A 16,561-nucleotide genomic window follows, 5' to 3' on the forward strand; every position below is an offset into this window, starting at 1 on the left:
AATGAACAGTTATGAATAGGCATATTAGCTTTATTTAAAACATTGACACATGGAGTTCTTTAACAAGTACTGACAAGTACCATGAACATCTCCAGCCTTGCATATAATTAAGAACCATTAACATGTGTGTGACATACTGTAAAATAAGTAAGGTAATTTCCTGCTCTGCCCAAGGCTGCTCTGGGGCAGTGGTGTTCAGTGGTTGTGAGTGCAGGGCCGTCCCTACAGCTCTGCTTGAGAAACTCCGTGAGCAAGTGCTGAAGAGGTGAATTTTGCAGCTCGAGGCTCTGCTGCCACTCCTGGAAACAGCTGCTCAGGCTGCAAGGTCAAGGTAGGAGTGTGGACGAAGCGTTAATGTTGAATGTTTCAGAGCTTTCATGGGGTTATATAGGGGGCTGTTTCTGAGCCCCTGACAGCCATCTTTCAAATCAATCCTGTCCAGCAAAACCCAGTCGCAATCGGAGCTGCATTTGTTCCCTGGAAATGGCTGTGCAGGGCCACGAGATGGCGTGCAATAGTTCTTGCTGAATTTACGGGATCAGGCTCAGCAATGAGGGTGGGTGGGTGGTTCCCGCCCCCACCCAGCAGCAACTGTAGTCAAATGGATGCCAGCTGGATGCTGAATGATAGTACTTTAAGGAATCGCACATAACTAAACCAACTGATTTGAAGGCTGAAATGGGCTGAGCTTAAGCTATTTCTAAATTCTAGAATTTTGCTGGCAGTTTGCTGACAAGCCAAGCTAACCACGGGGCAGAGTGAAAGTTTGTTTTGAAGAAAGCAGATCCTTACAGGCAGGGACCTGTTCAGGATACCATCATGCTGAAGGAGAGGCCTGGGTAATACTTCCAACTTCTCAGTGATGCAAGTGCTGATTATGGAATTAAATTGAAGGGAGCAGGATAAGAATAAGTGATGTTGGATTGTGGCACCCTTTCTTGCTCAATTATACATAGGCTTTGGCTGCACTAGTCAAATAATTGCTTGCAATCGCTCCCTTCCATGGAGGCCCCACTGGCAGCATGCTCAGATTCTTTGGTTCATCAGTTGGACACGTAGATTCAGTCTCATTTTAGATTTGAATCCTGCAATGGTAGGCAAGAATCAGACTGCAAAATTGTTTCTTCATCTGTGTTTGTAGTTCATAACTATCTCCTGCTTTGTAGTCATGCTCTGTACGTTCTTCATGGTAGTGCCAGTGGCTTAATACTTATTTGTGCAACCCAGCCCACTATGTCTTGCACTGTGCTTCAAGTTCTAGCAGTAACTTTAGCTCAGAAAGCAAAAATCTTCATACTGATTTGCCTGTAACGTCGGTGGTAGAAACTTTTCTTAGCTGTGGTATAACAGGGAGCCAGCACCTACCACAGCACAGTTTTAAAGTTAAAGACTTAAGGTGCAAGAACCAATCTCAAAAAAACCAAAATCAAACAACCCAGCACCCCAATCAAACAGAAAACTTCATTTAAGTCAGGTGAATCTCCTAACAGTCCTGCCCTGCAGCCCTGCTGAAAGTTAAAGCATAGCAATCTGCCATTTTGTAGAGTATCTAAGAGATTTACACATGGTGGCTAGAGAGTTAGTAAGCTGAGCAAGGAACAAACACATCCTTTTCCAGAAGCCTCAATTGGTGTTTATCCTTAGGCCTTGTGAATACATTATGTTGCCAGGGTGCAGCTAGCAAATCAGAATTTCACTTGGGTGGATGACTGGTGTTTCTTAGGAACAGCCTTTGCACATTATTTCAGTTGCAAGTTAGTACCAAAGAGCTGGTTTTGTGCTATGACATACTTGGCATAACTGCATTAAGACTTAGAGTTCAAAGGCAACAGATCTGGCATGTGGAGACCTGCTTTGGCTCAGAAAGGTTAGGTGGGGTGCATGGTTTTGCTACCTTACGGCAGGAAGGTGCAGTCCTGTCTCTGTCCATTGGCCACACGCCTGGCTCTCCACTGCTCGCCCTTGCACCTGGAAAGGCAGAATTTTGCTGTAAGAGGAGGCTGCAAACATTACTCTGCACTGACGAGCTGACTATAGCCCTATCAACTAATCATATTCTCAGCCTTGGAACGCTCATCCTGTGGGATCAAAAGGTATGTTTCATCCTTAGTTGTGCAATGTAGTGTTTTTAATCTCTCTGAACGGTTTCCTGTATGAGGTTCACAGTTAATCCATCTTAAAAGCTGTATGCCAGCATTGCTCAGCTCACCCACAAGACAGAGCTTCAGAGACCACAGAGGTCAGGCTCACCTTGGGCAACCCATGGCAACCGTGAGAGCCACTTCTGCAAACAAAACAACCCATTTTAATAACAGTCCACTTGTCTGAGAGCTGTTTACTCTGCCAGCAAGTGGTTGCATATTCACATACTTTGTTCATGGCCCTTGCAGCTTAGGTGAGCTATGAAACTCCAACAGGAGCTAAAAAAAGGAAAAGAGTGATGAACTCCAGCTGCAAAGTCTACAATCAACATAGGCTTACTAGTTGTGTAAGAAAATACCACACTGTAAGATTACAATATTAGCAAAACCGTTGCAGAGCTATAAGCTTTATGTTTGATGAGGGACAGTGGATATAATGGGGTTCACTGAGGGTCAACTGGTCTGGACCTTCTGATGTGCTGCCTGGATCCTGCTCCCTGAAGATATCTCTTCCCAGCCCTTGCAACTTATCAGTCAACATCCTCTGCTGGAAGCTTTCATGAACAAACAGCTCATCTCAGTGTTTTTTCTCCATTAGAACAATCACAAATAACAAATCTTCAGCCTACACCACTACGTTCTCACCTGGTATAACAGAAATTAGCTTCCAGTTCTTTGCGCTGGAGAGAGACAGTGCATAGAGACAGTTCCGTAGCTAAGACTTGGCAGTGAGCATTTGCTACCATCTCACCTTTAACCTTCAAGTTGATTTCCCCTGAAAATCTGTTTTCAGAGTCTTCAAAACAGTCTTTAAAAACAAACTGAAGATTTCAAACCTCCCATCCTGGCATTTCTAAGAACCCATTGCAAGGGCTTGGAGCTGTGCACGTACCATGTGCTTGGGTTGGCACCTACCATCAGTCAGCGCTTAAACAATCTAAACAAAGAATCTGGGAACAGAAGCTAACTCAGAAAAATAGTATAACTTAAGAAACATTAGAACTTGTAAACAAAAGTTGAAATTTTTATAAACAGCAGCTCAGTATTAACAGTTACTAGGCATCAGTCAAGTTTTATCAGCTGTAATGCTAAAAGCTAGAACTGTAAGAGCAGGTATGAGAAGCTATTGCACAACACTGTTTATGCCCTCAGGTGTTTGTGTTCACATGAAACAGGGAACAGAACAAGTGTGGTCCCAGGCAGTGACACTACTTTACCAAAGCTCAGAAATCTGACAATGGGAGATGGTTTTGTACATATAAACAGTACTTGGGTAAAACCCTTTTAGAGAGCGACTGCAACTGCTAAGAAAATAGAAACCAACAGGAAGTCTGCGTATTGCCAAACAACATGCTGGGCACTGGAAATGGCTGAATTTGTAAAACAATTACCTTTTGTTTCAAGGTTACATTTTTATTTGAAACAGATTTCTTACCCATCTTACCAGTAACACCTATTCAGAGAGAAGACAAAAAAAGCCAAAAAAACCATACTTGCTTTCTGGGTAGTAACTGTTTAATAATGAAAAGGAACTTACTGTTCCTAACTCACTTTTTGACTGCTTTACTGCAAAAAATTGTAACAAAAATAGGGTTTTTCTGGATTGCACTGTGCTTCTGAATATTTTTAGCCTAAAAGTACGCATCATAAAGGAGTAGGAAGACTGTGAGGAATTTGGGGTGAAATATCGAGAACTCTGAGGAACTGAACCAAATATTTTTCAAACGCTCCTTGGAAACTGCCATACGTCACTCATATGGAGGCATGCTCACGCATCTTTACTTGGCAGATTCACATTGATGGGGTTCAGTATAAGCACAGTCTGCTCCAGAGTCTCACCAACTTGCAGAACTACTTGCTTCAGCCTTGAATCCTGCCCTCGCAATGCCTACCTGTCAGCCCACAAACTTCTGCCTTCAACAGCTCACCACCATCTCTCACTAAGTACATTACTAAAGTATATTACATTCTTTAAAGGACTTGCTGCCTTGACAGCTGCTGCCATATCCCATGCTGTAGAAGTAACACTTCAGAATAGGGCCTGAGGGTGTATGTGACCTGTATCATCTTCCCTCCCTTTTCTCTCTTCACCTTATTCCCCATGTAGTTTCTAGACGTGGTCTTGCAGTATCATTCAGAAAGAGTTGTTAAAAACACAGCGAAATTTCTTGTGGTGTATAGGGAGAGAGATGCTGAAGGAGAGCTGTTAAAGGACAGAAGCCAGATGGCTTTCCCCTTACTAATCACTGCATTTGGCACTCTGCTTGGCTACTCCACTGAGCAGAGAGGTCCTACTGTCACCTCTTGCCTAGGACTCATTTGCCATCCTCCCATGGCAAGTTCCCGTGCTTTTTGAACTACTTCTTCTTGGACGTCCCAAGAAAGAAGCAGAAGTCAGCACCCACATCAACTGCCTGGTGTACTCTGCACACTCTGGTCAGCCCCTCTTCAGCTGCAGCCTGTGCTCCATGTCAGAGCTCTGCAGCTTCTGCAGAAGATGAGGTCTGACCTGGGGGGCGGATCATGAGTCAGCTGGTGGGCAAGAGTGCCCACAGACATTGCCCCGCACCTGACACCCAAGGCACCACATCCCGTCACTGTGAAGGCACAGCAGCAGTTTTCAAGAGTCAGATTAGCAACAAGCAGCTCACTCACACTCACATCTTTTGCTTGCTAAAGGTGAGGCACCACACTGTCTTCAAGGAAAACTCTTCAAAGGGATTAAGAGTAGTAGAAAACTGTTGTTACTGCACACGGGGCTGAACCTGAATAACCTTTATGACTGATTGTGATGCTGAGAACAGCTCATGAGCCCAGTGCAGTTTCAAGTGCAAGGTCTTTGCTCCTAGCCCCCTGTGCTATGCAAGGGGGGACATTGGCTGTTTAAACAACAGGTGCACATCACTAGAGGAGGGTATTTTGGTAAGTCTTATATGCATTTCCATATAAAGACTAGAAATGTGCTTTCTGAAAGATAGACAGTATTTAAATTAGGCAAATAACAAATAATGCCCTCAGCCTTTTGCCTGCAGCAGTCTCTGAGTGCTGGGCATATGGCGCCTTTCCAGACCTCGTGCAGCCAGTGAGGCAGAGCTGCTGATTATTATTTCACCCACCTTTGGCAGGAAATAAAACATCTGTTTAATCCTGACAGTGGGATCCCCAGCAGATAAACTAAGATGGTTAGAAAGGAATGTAATTGAAAATCATGTTTGAGATATCAGAAGGCAGTGATGACAGACTTTTCAAATCTGACAAGACTTCAGTCACTGGTATTTTGAGAGCTGTGGGATTTTTCATGGCTGTAGCCAGTCAGGACCTCTGTTTCACAGCTCAGAAGGAAACCTTGCTTTTGAAAAAGGGCATCTTTTCAGCTGGACTCACGGGACAAGTGGTTGTGGCTCTGGACTGCTCACAAGTGGAGCAGCTGTAATCGCTGCTGCTCTCAGTCCCTCTGGTTACCAATGGTATTTCTCGTTGCTGTTTAACCACAAGGCAGTGTTAAGTGCTTTGAACACTTGGACTATCAATGTGGAAAAGCAGCATAAGCACACATGTCATTCTGTGAAATATATAAGCAGATGAAGATATTTTTGGGGGTGTGGAACAACTTCTAAAATGATCTGTTCCCCTGGAAAGTTAAAACCAGTATTATTGACTATGAATGAGTAGCCAGTGGGCTGACTGAATAGCTCAGCTAGGCAGTGATGAAGGGGAAGCACAGCCGCGTGTTTCACCTCCTAGAACAGCAAGAAACCCCTAAGCAGTTGAAAGAGGCAGCCTCAAAAAGAGGGAGGGGTATTTACTGCAAGTGGTATAGCTGGAGTGGTCCAGTAAAACTGAGCAAAAGGAAGTTTAGATCAAATGCTTGTAATAATTCCTATGTCTCAGATTAATGTGCAAAACAGTCTTAGCAGGGAAGTGTTCAAATCGCCTTCCAGAAAAGGGCAACCCAAAGAATAAGCCTGTGCTGAATTACTGGAGCAAGATGAAAAACATTTGCTGTTTTGTGGGATTCATCTCACTCTACCCTCTTCATACCCAGCAGAGCCTGCTCACAGACACTTTGAACTGGTGCTCCTCTTTGAACTGGTTTGGCTCAGTGGGTGGATGGCCATTTAGTTAGCAATGGACACTTTGGAGGGAGGAGGGTTTGGGGAATCTATTCTATGGGCAGTCACTGAGAACAGATTCCAGCTGGCTGCAAGCACTCCCACTAGGATGTGAAGTCTTAAGTGTGAACAGCGAAGTCTTAAGTGAATGATGCTTCTGAGCGCCCTTGTCAGCCAGTGAGCTCAAGCACCTTGGCACACATGGCAGCACTGAAATGTACAGTCTGTCACTGTGCTGCCTCTTAGGAAACAGCTGATTTTGCTGCAGTTTGCAGCAACAGATCTGGACTAAGACCTCCAAAAATCCATTTGAGGCAGTAGTACCTAATAAAAGGAGCCTGAGTCCAACCAAAGACAAACTGAAAAACAAAATGGGTGAACTCGACTTTGCCTATTGCACCCACTTCTCTACTGGCTTTGACTGGGTCCAAAAGAATGTCCAGCCCCTGCTGCTGCAGGAAGCTGTTGTCCTTTGCTCAGCCATTAAAATCAGCTATTGGAGCAGAGCTATAAGAGAGGCTGCTGCTCTGGTGATGGCCTCAGAGCTTTGAAGGCCGGGCAAGATGATTACCATCTTCCACCCTGACCTGCCACAGTATGCCCACCACAAAATGTCACCAAGAGTTCCTGTGCAAGCTTCACGTTCCTGGATGAGTTGGAGAGCATACTTTGGGAAGGAACTCAAACTTAGTTCATAGTGGTGGATTATACACCTACTACGATTAAAACTCCTGCTGTGTTTTGTTTCCCTCACTGGAAGTAAGGGGCAAGCTTTTCTTTCCCGTTATGATCTTTGTAATACTGTATGAAATGGCATTTTTTTCAAGAGTACACTGCAAAGAGTGCCTTGCTTGACTGTTGGCCACACATCCACAGGTGTCTTTTCTGTCAGATATTGATGCTATCAAGAAAGCTGCAGCCCTTAAAAGGCTTCCAGCTGAATTTAAGCTCCAGGCCATATACTTTCTCTCTGCAGGGTAACTTTTACCATCAAATCTCACTGGAACAAGAACGCTTTAAAACTAGGAAAAAATGAATGAGAAAATCAGTGATACCAATTATACACCAAATGAAGATAAGTCCCTCTGTCTCATTAGCACTGTTTAATTATGCTTGGATTCAAATTCTAAATATAGTTCATAAGCATTCACAAGGGCAAGTGTTTGCTTCCAGTGTTGTAATCCTGTCCATATCTAATACTTCCCTCTCCTTTAAGATCAACAGTTTTAAGGACCTGTCTACTTGAGTCATAAAGAAGGAACATGCTGACATGTCACCCTTAGAAGTGAAAATGTTGGTTAAGCAATGGTTTATGTTTGACATTTGCATTGCTGTGAGACTCCAGAGGTCTCAGCTGACTTCTCAGCTTCCTGTACTAGGTCTGTGTGAACACATGGAGAGAGTCCTTGCTACAGGGTCCTACACTCTTAACAAGGCAGAGGCAGTATACTTGCAATATGCTTGTGTGTATATATTAATATGTGTATGTGTCAGTCTGTCTATCTGTCTGTCTATGTCTTTAAATGCAAAGCATTAAAGTTTGCAGGAATTTGAGTTATTTACCCAGTCTAGGTCAAGCACTTAACCCAATCCATCCCTCTTTGGGATTACTTTTAACCTCTCTACCAGTTTATCACTGCAAACCTGGTAACAAATATTATTTCTAACTACTTGGTCCAGTTACTAGTAGATTTCATCAGGATTTGAGAAAGCCCCCCCCTAAATATCTGGGTCTTCTGCCAAGGGGTTTAGCTGAGAAAAAGTGGAGACTCACTCCCTGGAGAAAAAGCCTTCAGAGCCAGTTCTCTGCTCATCAAGAGGAAGCCTACTCTTAGCCCATGGACAATGTACCTGTCCAAAACATCAGCGAGGGAGTTACTCCAATGTGAGAAAGGTGAAGATTAAACAAGCATTTCTGCACCAGCCAATGCTAAAAGGAGGGAATGGGGCAGTTCAGTGGGGAGGAGAAAGCAAACACCCTTTTTCCCTTCCCAGTCTGGTTATAAATTCACAGTGTTAAGAAGCTCCATCTAAGAAGACAAACATTTCCAAAACATCATCAGCATTTCTAAAAGCACAGTGAGTGCAGACATGCTGCCTAGCATGGCACCAGTCTGCTAATCCTTCATCAGTGGTTTTGTTTGACTCTGAAATACTATTAATTAATCTAACCACATGTGAAGACTATTGATCAAGTGAGAATTTTACTGCCCTCGAAACTACAAGTTTGTTGCACTTATGAAAACATTTTACATTTGCATCCTGGATTCATACGTATCTGCCAAGAACAGATGTAATTGCTTAGTCACAGTGCACAAAAGGCATCTGATGCTCAGTGTAGGCTCAGCTTTGGGTGTCCAAAGGACAGCAAACATAGATGCAGTATTAGATATGAGCTTCAGATGCTTGAATTTGTGCAGGACCTATAGGAATAATCACTTTCATGCCCATGGGATATGGGATAATTAAAACACAACGTTCTTCCTACATTAGTTTAGTCAAGGAATGCTTAAAAAAGATGGTGTTTTTTTGTAACTCCTACGCTCTAGAGGTAATTATGCAGAAGAGGAGCTGAATGCTTAAATGCTGGTAGCACCCAGATTGCTGTGATAGCAGCTGTGATTATTGATGTTTCTTGGAAATTTTGGTTCTGTGTAATCCCTCAGCAGACAGTACAGTCCAACATGGACTGTGTGCTAGGTCTCTTTCATATGCTAAAAAAAGAATTGGCTTGGTCAAGTATTTGCATGATGGCGCAAAAGAAACACTAAACTAACCAGCTACCTGAGGGCCCCACGGGAAGTGGTGTTGACTCCCAGGGGGGTGTTTCCTATGTCTCCTACTGGTGGCTTTGCCTGCTGCTGCAAAGCATCTCTGCTGTTTGCTGTCAGGTGAAAGATCACCTCTCCTCATCCTCTTGCCCTCCTCTGAACACAACTAATTTTGGTCAGTGAATGAAGCTAGTATGCCACCCACAAGGGTAGGATTAATAGCTGTTTTGTGGAGGAATGCTCTTTGTTCCAAGCTCTGGCTGAAAAGTTTCCTCCTTGTCAAACCAAGCAGAGACCCACAGACAACACTGAAAGCAGACTCTAATCTCTGGCAGTTTAGAGGGGTGTAGTGCAAACATGAAAGAACATAACTGCTGGATGCAACTCATTGCTTTAATGAGAACATGCCCTTGGGGTTTATGACAAACAAATTCCAGTTGCTTTATTGCATTGTGTCTGAATTTCCCCCTGTCGTTTCAGCTGGATACAGCACACTGTTGGATCGTGCCTGGAGAAGGAAGCTATTTGTGTAACTGTGGATGGAAGGAGAAAACCCCTGGCAAGATGTCCACACAATGAACAATTGAGAATACTGGTAGGGTAGCCTCATTAAGAGAGGTGCTCCTCCCAAGGGAAAGCCAGAGCACCAAAGCCCAGCTGTGAGGGTAAGCCTGCCTCTGGGGAAGCCCCTCTTCCTCCAGGGGCTCTAGAGGGAGCACAGCCTGGCAGCGGGGCAGCCTGAGCTGAAAGTGAAGACCTGTCCTGCACCAAGCTAAGACACTGCCATTTCCAAAAGTGTCTCTCCCTCTGCTTCCATGCCCACCTGTGCCCACACCCATGTGGCTGCTTGCAGCCTTGGGTCAGCTCTCAGTCCTGGCTGAGAAGTAACCCAGGCAGAAAGAACGCTGCAGTTTCACCCAGGTCTGCCCGCTGATGAGACCTAGCACACAGCTGCATGGTGGATGGTCTGGAGGCAAGCGCAGCAGTGGGTGTGCAGAGCTCAGGGGTGAGCTCTGGGTTAACTTACACTGATGGCAAGAAACACATCTCCAGCTAGGAATTTAAACCTGAGTGGTATTAAACCCTGGAGGAAAACCAAGAGCATCATAGCTCTCACGCTTTAGCCCAGTAGTATAAAATAGCATTTTTCCCTCCAGACACACAAATGAGTGCAAAACATTTTAAATTATTAAGATAGACATTTCTAACACACAACCATACCCTAATGAATCAACTTATGTGAAGTACTTGGATAATTTTCACATCAAATATTTGCCTTAGGTCAAAAATACAACAAAATCTTTAATGCTAAAAGGATATTTAATTGCCCTAAAACACAACAGCCATGCTATTAGGATTAGTAACTACTACATTATTTTAAAGTGAAAAACTCTCTCGCAGATCATATACTGTAGTAGCTATCAGTTTCTTTCACCATATTAGAGATCAGTTTAGAACTACATCCTTTCATTAATTCAACTTTATCAGCACAATGTCCTAGGAATAACATGTTAGAAATCATAAGCAGTGACCATCACAAGGAAATGTGTGACCTGAAAATGATAAAATGATACTTCAAAAGGCTTCTTAGTTGTGATTATCATAGAATGGTTTGGGTTGGAAGGGACCTTAAAGATCATCTAGTTCCAACCCCCCTGCCATGGGCAGGGACACCTTCCAGTAAACCAGGTTGCTCAAAGCCCCATCTGACCTGGCCTTGAACACTTCCAGGGATGGGGCATCTACAACTTGTCTGGGCAACCTATGCCAATGCCTCACCACCCTCGTAGTGAGGAGTTTCTTCCTTACATCTAATACAGAGCTACCCTCTTCCAGTTTAAGGCCATTACCCCTTGTCCTGTCACTCCATGCCCTTGTAAAAGGCCTCTCTCCAGCTTTCTTGCAGTTCCCCTTGAGGTACTGGAAGGCGGCAGTGAGGTCTCCCTGGAGCCTTCTCTTCTCCAGGCTGAACAACCCCAGCTCTCTCAGCCTGTCTTCATAGCAGAGGGGCTCCAGCCCTCTGATCATCTTACATTGAATCGAATCGTGCCATTTCAAATGACAAGAATGGCAGTAATAAGAATAAAGCCCAGAGCAGAGAAAAGAGCTGAATTACAATATTTCCAGCCATTTTCAATTATAAATATATTCTGTGAATATTGCTTCAAACTATTAGGTATCAATCAATGCATATTATAGATTCATCCACTATCTGAGCACCTAAAAGTCTGAAGTTTCTTGATAAAAGGCTAGGGCTTGATACAAAATTTGGGAGACAAAATTCAGAATTGTTAGAGTTAAGTTATTTTATGGATCTTTTTCCCAGACCCTGCAACTCAATACTGCTGTGAACTCCAAACAGAAGCCAAGCTTCACTCGAGGAGCTTTGATTCTTATTTTCAGACTGTTGCTCCAAGTCAGATGGATTGTAAAAACTGCTAAGTTTTCACCCACCCTTTGTTATAAGCTACTCCTTCCTGCTTTACATAAACTATAGGAGAAACAGTTTTCTCTAAGTATTTGTTGAAACGATAGCTAGCCAAGTACAGCCAAATACTAGCAAATACCAATACCCCATGCCAATTCCTAGGAAAATTAGTGTCATTAGTATTTAAATCCTCTGCCTGTAGAGAAGCCCTGGTCCAATATCCCAGAAGGATGAGCAGTCCTGACAGCTCAGTCACATCATCAGCTGCTCTGATATTGCCACGCCCAAGCACAGTGTCAGGCCAGTGTGAGGTGCAGATCAAATATAAGCAGATGGTAGCAGTCTGAATTTGCCTTCTTTTGGCATTTGCCATCTAGTGGGTGCTGGCAAACTGTGTGCTTCCTTCTCCCCTGGGCTGCTAGCAAGTATGTCTGATGCAGATCTCCAGTGGCAAGCTGAGATTGGATCTACCTCCCTGATTTTGGGAGGGGGCAAATTTATGAGCCGCAACATGTTGTTTATAAAGTCATGATGGTTCAGGCACCACTACTTCCCCCTTGTGCCCTGGGCTTGCTTTCTGTATATCTGAATATGAAACACAGTGTAAAACTTTGCCACTAGCTATTCACCTTATATCTACTCAGTGCATAGTGGCTGAGTCTGAAAGTGTTCTGGGCATACAGCAAGCTATCTATGTGAGAAGAGCTGAAGTTTCATTTCAGTCACACCATCCGTCTGGAGCCTTGCCTAGCTGACTCCTGCTTGCTTTTCCTCAATTTCAAATAGAAATGGCTCATATTGGCTTTTCTCCATTATCTCTGTGCCCCATCTGTGTTGCTCCTTAGTACAAAACTAGCAAAATCCTTTGCAACCTGAGTAATCCTTTGCAAAACCCGAAAGGAGAAAAACATGACCTGAGTCACAAAATGAAAAAAAGGAGGCCTTCACATTGCTGCCTGATGTTAACAGAGCACATCAAAGCATGCCCCAAAATAGAAAAGCTATCTCAACATAATTCAGCTGAATTCCTCTCAGTTGTCTCTGAGATAAAGAGAAAAAAAACCAATCTTTGCAGTTTTCACCATTAGGACCATGTTTTGTTTAACATGCTACCTATATATTAAGGTTTTCATTTTACCAACGTATTAAGGTATTAAAAGTCAAAAAGGATTAAAAACACAGGAATTCTGACAGATGATAAAGGACAGGAGAGGAGTAGTTCTTCTGTTTTATCTGTATAGGTACACCTTTATGATATGCTAATTTGTTAGATTGGAATGCCTTTGGGCTCAGTAATGAAACTGTCCTGACATCTGACAGCTCTAAGAAGACAATTTATGAGACCAAGCTCAGCATCTGATACATCCTTATGTAACCCTACAAGCAACATGAGGATTTTGTGGTATCATATAAATATACGTGAATTGACGTTTAACCAATGGAATAAAATGTTCCAAACTCACTATGGGCAAGTGCTTATGTGTTGTTTGCCAGCTAATATGTTACTTACCTGGCTTTGCAATAGAAGGGCATGCAGGGAAGGTATTCCAGTGCTCGAATCATTGATGAGAGCTCTGCCAGCTGCCAATGAGCCACAGCTGCAAGCCTGAAAAGAACCATTTGTGCACTAGTTAGGGTGATTATTTTTGTCATGAAGAAAATTTTCCATTATGCAAATGTACAAAGCTGTGCAATAACTCTTCATGTGGCTGTTTAGAGGGACAAACCTAGGCGAGTGAAAGAAGCTGCACCTCCTCGCTAAGTCAGCCCCGTGTATGTGACCATTTGGCAGGTCCTGTTCCTCTGTCATGCTCAGCCCAAGGGTGGATGGGGTAAAAGGCAGAAGCCTGGGAGCATGAGGGAACACGTTTGACAACTTTGAATCCTTTAAGTTCTTGCTAGTTCCATTGGTTTTAGTGGAAACTGCTGTTCTACCAATGAAGGCAAGCAAAGATCTACTGGATCTGCTCACACATGCACAAAGCAGCGCAGTTCTTGGTACTCTGTCCTGTAAAGCCCTTACCAATAATAACAGGGAGTCAGTTCCCTTCTCCAGTTTTCCTTCCAGGCCTGCTGAAGTCATGAGCCTGTCCCAACAGGTTAAGACACAAGAAACTGTATTTCCTGTCTTTGTCTTGCATTCACACCACTGAGAACTCTTTTCTGGAAGCGTTAGTGCGGTAAGAATAGGAAAGAGCTCAGGCTGCAAAATTAAATTTTTGTATTCAAATAGTGTATTCAAATAGTATTTCTCAAGGCCTTGTGCACATCAACCCACTATTACATGGATACCTACAGGAATCTTTGCTAGCAGTCCAACTGCTGACCACTGCACGTTTCAGGAATGCATCCTGCACACATGGACTGTGGCTACACAGTGACATCCTGGAGCCCTCCTGGGCACAACAACAGCCCAGCTGTCCTAGAAGTTTCAAGGCCAGTGCCTGAGGCCTGGTAGATGCACATTTAAGCATCACAGAGTCTCTTTTTCTACCAGCCCCAGTTCCAATTATTTCATTGCAGTGAAAGGTGTACACACAATATATACATTCAGGTTAAAAGGCATTTGGGCAACAGGAGACACATATTGCCAGATCCTACCTAGGAGTACTACAGTCTGAAATCTCATCTTTGCATATATTATATACCAGCCATGGACTTGTAGATGTGTGTAGCACTTTCAACCCTTCACCTGGAATCATCACAAAAATAAACCCTATGCTTGTACATACAGCCAATGCATTCAACTTAATATACTGCCTTTCACAGAGCTGCATACGATTGATTTTCTAACTTTCATAGTTCTGTATTAGTGAACAATATTTAGAAGGGGCTGGTTTGAGACTACATAAAGACTCCTTTCCTTCTGTCCTGAACTATAAATATTTCAGAATTTCAACATTAAAAATAAACTAGGATATTGATTCAGCAAGGTACTGACAGTTACTTCTAAGTGCTGAAGCACTGGATCGTGCTTATGTCTTTTTGATCCATAGCTGCTCCTGGACCTTACTGAAGTCAATGGCTCTGCTAAGGACTGTCCTTCCAGTCTCGGTGAAGGGAGCACTTATGCAAGCCCCATGTACATCAATGCTAAAAACAACAGGAAGTCACAACCCCAGGCCACCTGCAAAACTGATTTGAACCCTGTATATGGGTAAACAGGTTTTCCAAGAGTAACAGCAAACACAAGGGTGATGTCCAGGTACTGCTTATGTTTTTTATACTGAAAATACAACTGCCAGACTACAAAAACAGTGCCAGGCTTGGGGCTGAGGCCATGGCATTCTCTTCCTGGGAAACAGTTGTTTCACTGGGCTGCAGAATTGTGCTCTGCTGAATACTATGGCATAGCTTCCACACAGAAGCAAGAAAACACCGCACTTTTCTAGCTGACCTGCTGGTCTGATATAGCACATCCTCTGAGGATATATCAAATGTGGTCTTGATCTCCATCACTTTTTAAACAGAAAACCCCTGTGTGTGTGTTAATGTTGCACAGAAGATACCCCAGGTTTGCACAAGGGGATTCTGAAATGTAAACATTGTGTAACTTCTTAATGATACCTGTTTAGCTCTAGAGACACCAGATACAAAAAAGATTTCTAGGGAAAGCATTATCCCTTGATTTATGCATAGAATTTTACTGGCTTGGGAAACATAGCACAATGAAAAGATCACAAGGTGACTCAGTTACTTAAAGCAAAATAGAAAAAAATATTTCTTCAACAGCAAGTTTCCCTAACATTCTGTTGGAGTTGAATATCTGAAATAAATAATGCAAGAACTTCACTTGTTCAGAGGATAATAATCTTAATTGAAAGGAATACTCAAGAAGCATGCATGAAGTTCAAAACTGAATACATGGAGGTACACAGAAAGCAAGGCTCATGCACTACACATGCCACTGAACTCTTTGTGCTATAATGCATATGATCAGAAATAATAGGCTTAATAAGCAGCAAGGACGGCATGCTAGGAAAAAACTGGAGTATATTGCTTGGTAAGTAATGCAGCCTTCACTGATGGGCATCTTTAAGGATAAGGTGGACAAGTTTGTCAGGATATAAATAAACTTGAGTACTGGCAGAGACTAGAGAGCTTTTCAGGAACGCTTGCTTAGTAAGTGTGGACGATCAAGTAAAACTTGTTTTTTTTGTGTGGAAAGGGCACCTGGAACTACATTGGCCTCAGGTGGTGGGTATATAATGCCAGGCCCCCAGGCTGGCTGGTGACTCAGGGGGAGCTCTGTTTATCTTACTAGATTCCTTTAATCAATCTGCGATCACAGACATGACATTGCTGGATTATTCATTATCTCTGTGAAAATGTTTACAGTCTGATCTTTCCTACAAACACAACACAGCCCTCAACTCTACAATCCATGGCTACTGGAGCCGGGTAAGCTCCACGCCTCCGGAGAGGTATTTACACCCCAAAGCTCAGGGCAGGGTTGCACTGGGACTGTGGAAGCGACAGTGCCCTGGCCCTGGCGACATGGCAGCCGACATGGCAGCCGGCAGCACAGGGTGCGAGACCGCCACCGCGGAACACGGCCACTCTGCGGTGCCAAGCACCTCACCTGCGAAAGCAGGGGCCTCCCTCCGACCGCACTCGATAAGTAGGAAAAAATATTAAAAAAACACAGCCGTAATTGTGAATCTGTGTTTTAGACACCAAAATCAGGAGACTCTCTTACCGCTCTGCCTCCAAATCTTGAGGCTGCCGGGTCTCCCTTCCCAACGCAACGCCCCACTTCTGGGAAAAAATCAGCAAGTCCTGAGGGCTCCTTGAAGAGAAGTGTGCCGGAGACACCTCTCGCCCTTCCCGGCGGGCTGTTCCCGCCCTCCGCACAACACCTGGCGGGAGGGGGGGGGGCGGGGCGGGGCGGGGCCACCGGCCGCCCAGCTGGGGCCCCTCAGGGCCACCGCGCGCTGAGCCTGGCGGGAGCCGCTTCAGCCCAGCAGGGCTGGGCACCTGGTTGGCTCCCCGCATGTCCCGCCAGGCCGGGAGAGCTGTGGGGTAGGGAAGACCGGCCTGGCCAGGCTAGCGGTGTGGGGTACTTAATTATTCTATTGGCTTTTTACTTGTAGTTAAGAGTTTGCTTTA

At 44.1% G+C, this 16,561-nt stretch overlaps 1 long non-coding RNA gene across 2 annotated transcripts; it reads right to left on the bottom strand.

Moving 5' to 3' along the window:
* Positions 1-2: 2 nt before the first annotated feature.
* Positions 3-16,310, bottom strand: LOC121092461. 2 transcript variants are annotated; one of them, XR_005829313.1, is made up of 4 exons: positions 16,152-16,310; positions 12,963-13,058; positions 1,895-1,968; positions 3-1,085 (listed from the first exon to the last, which is right to left on the bottom strand). It is a non-coding gene; the product is annotated as an uncharacterized LOC121092461 (long non-coding RNA). The 2 variants fall into 2 exon arrangements; XR_005829312.1 differs by having other exon boundaries at positions 3-1,968.
* Positions 16,311-16,561: the final 251 nt, after the last annotated feature.

This window comes from Falco naumanni, chromosome 8, assembly GCF_017639655.2.
Source record: "Falco naumanni isolate bFalNau1 chromosome 8, bFalNau1.pat, whole genome shotgun sequence".
Classification (NCBI taxonomy): Eukaryota; Metazoa; Chordata; class Aves; order Falconiformes; family Falconidae; genus Falco; species Falco naumanni.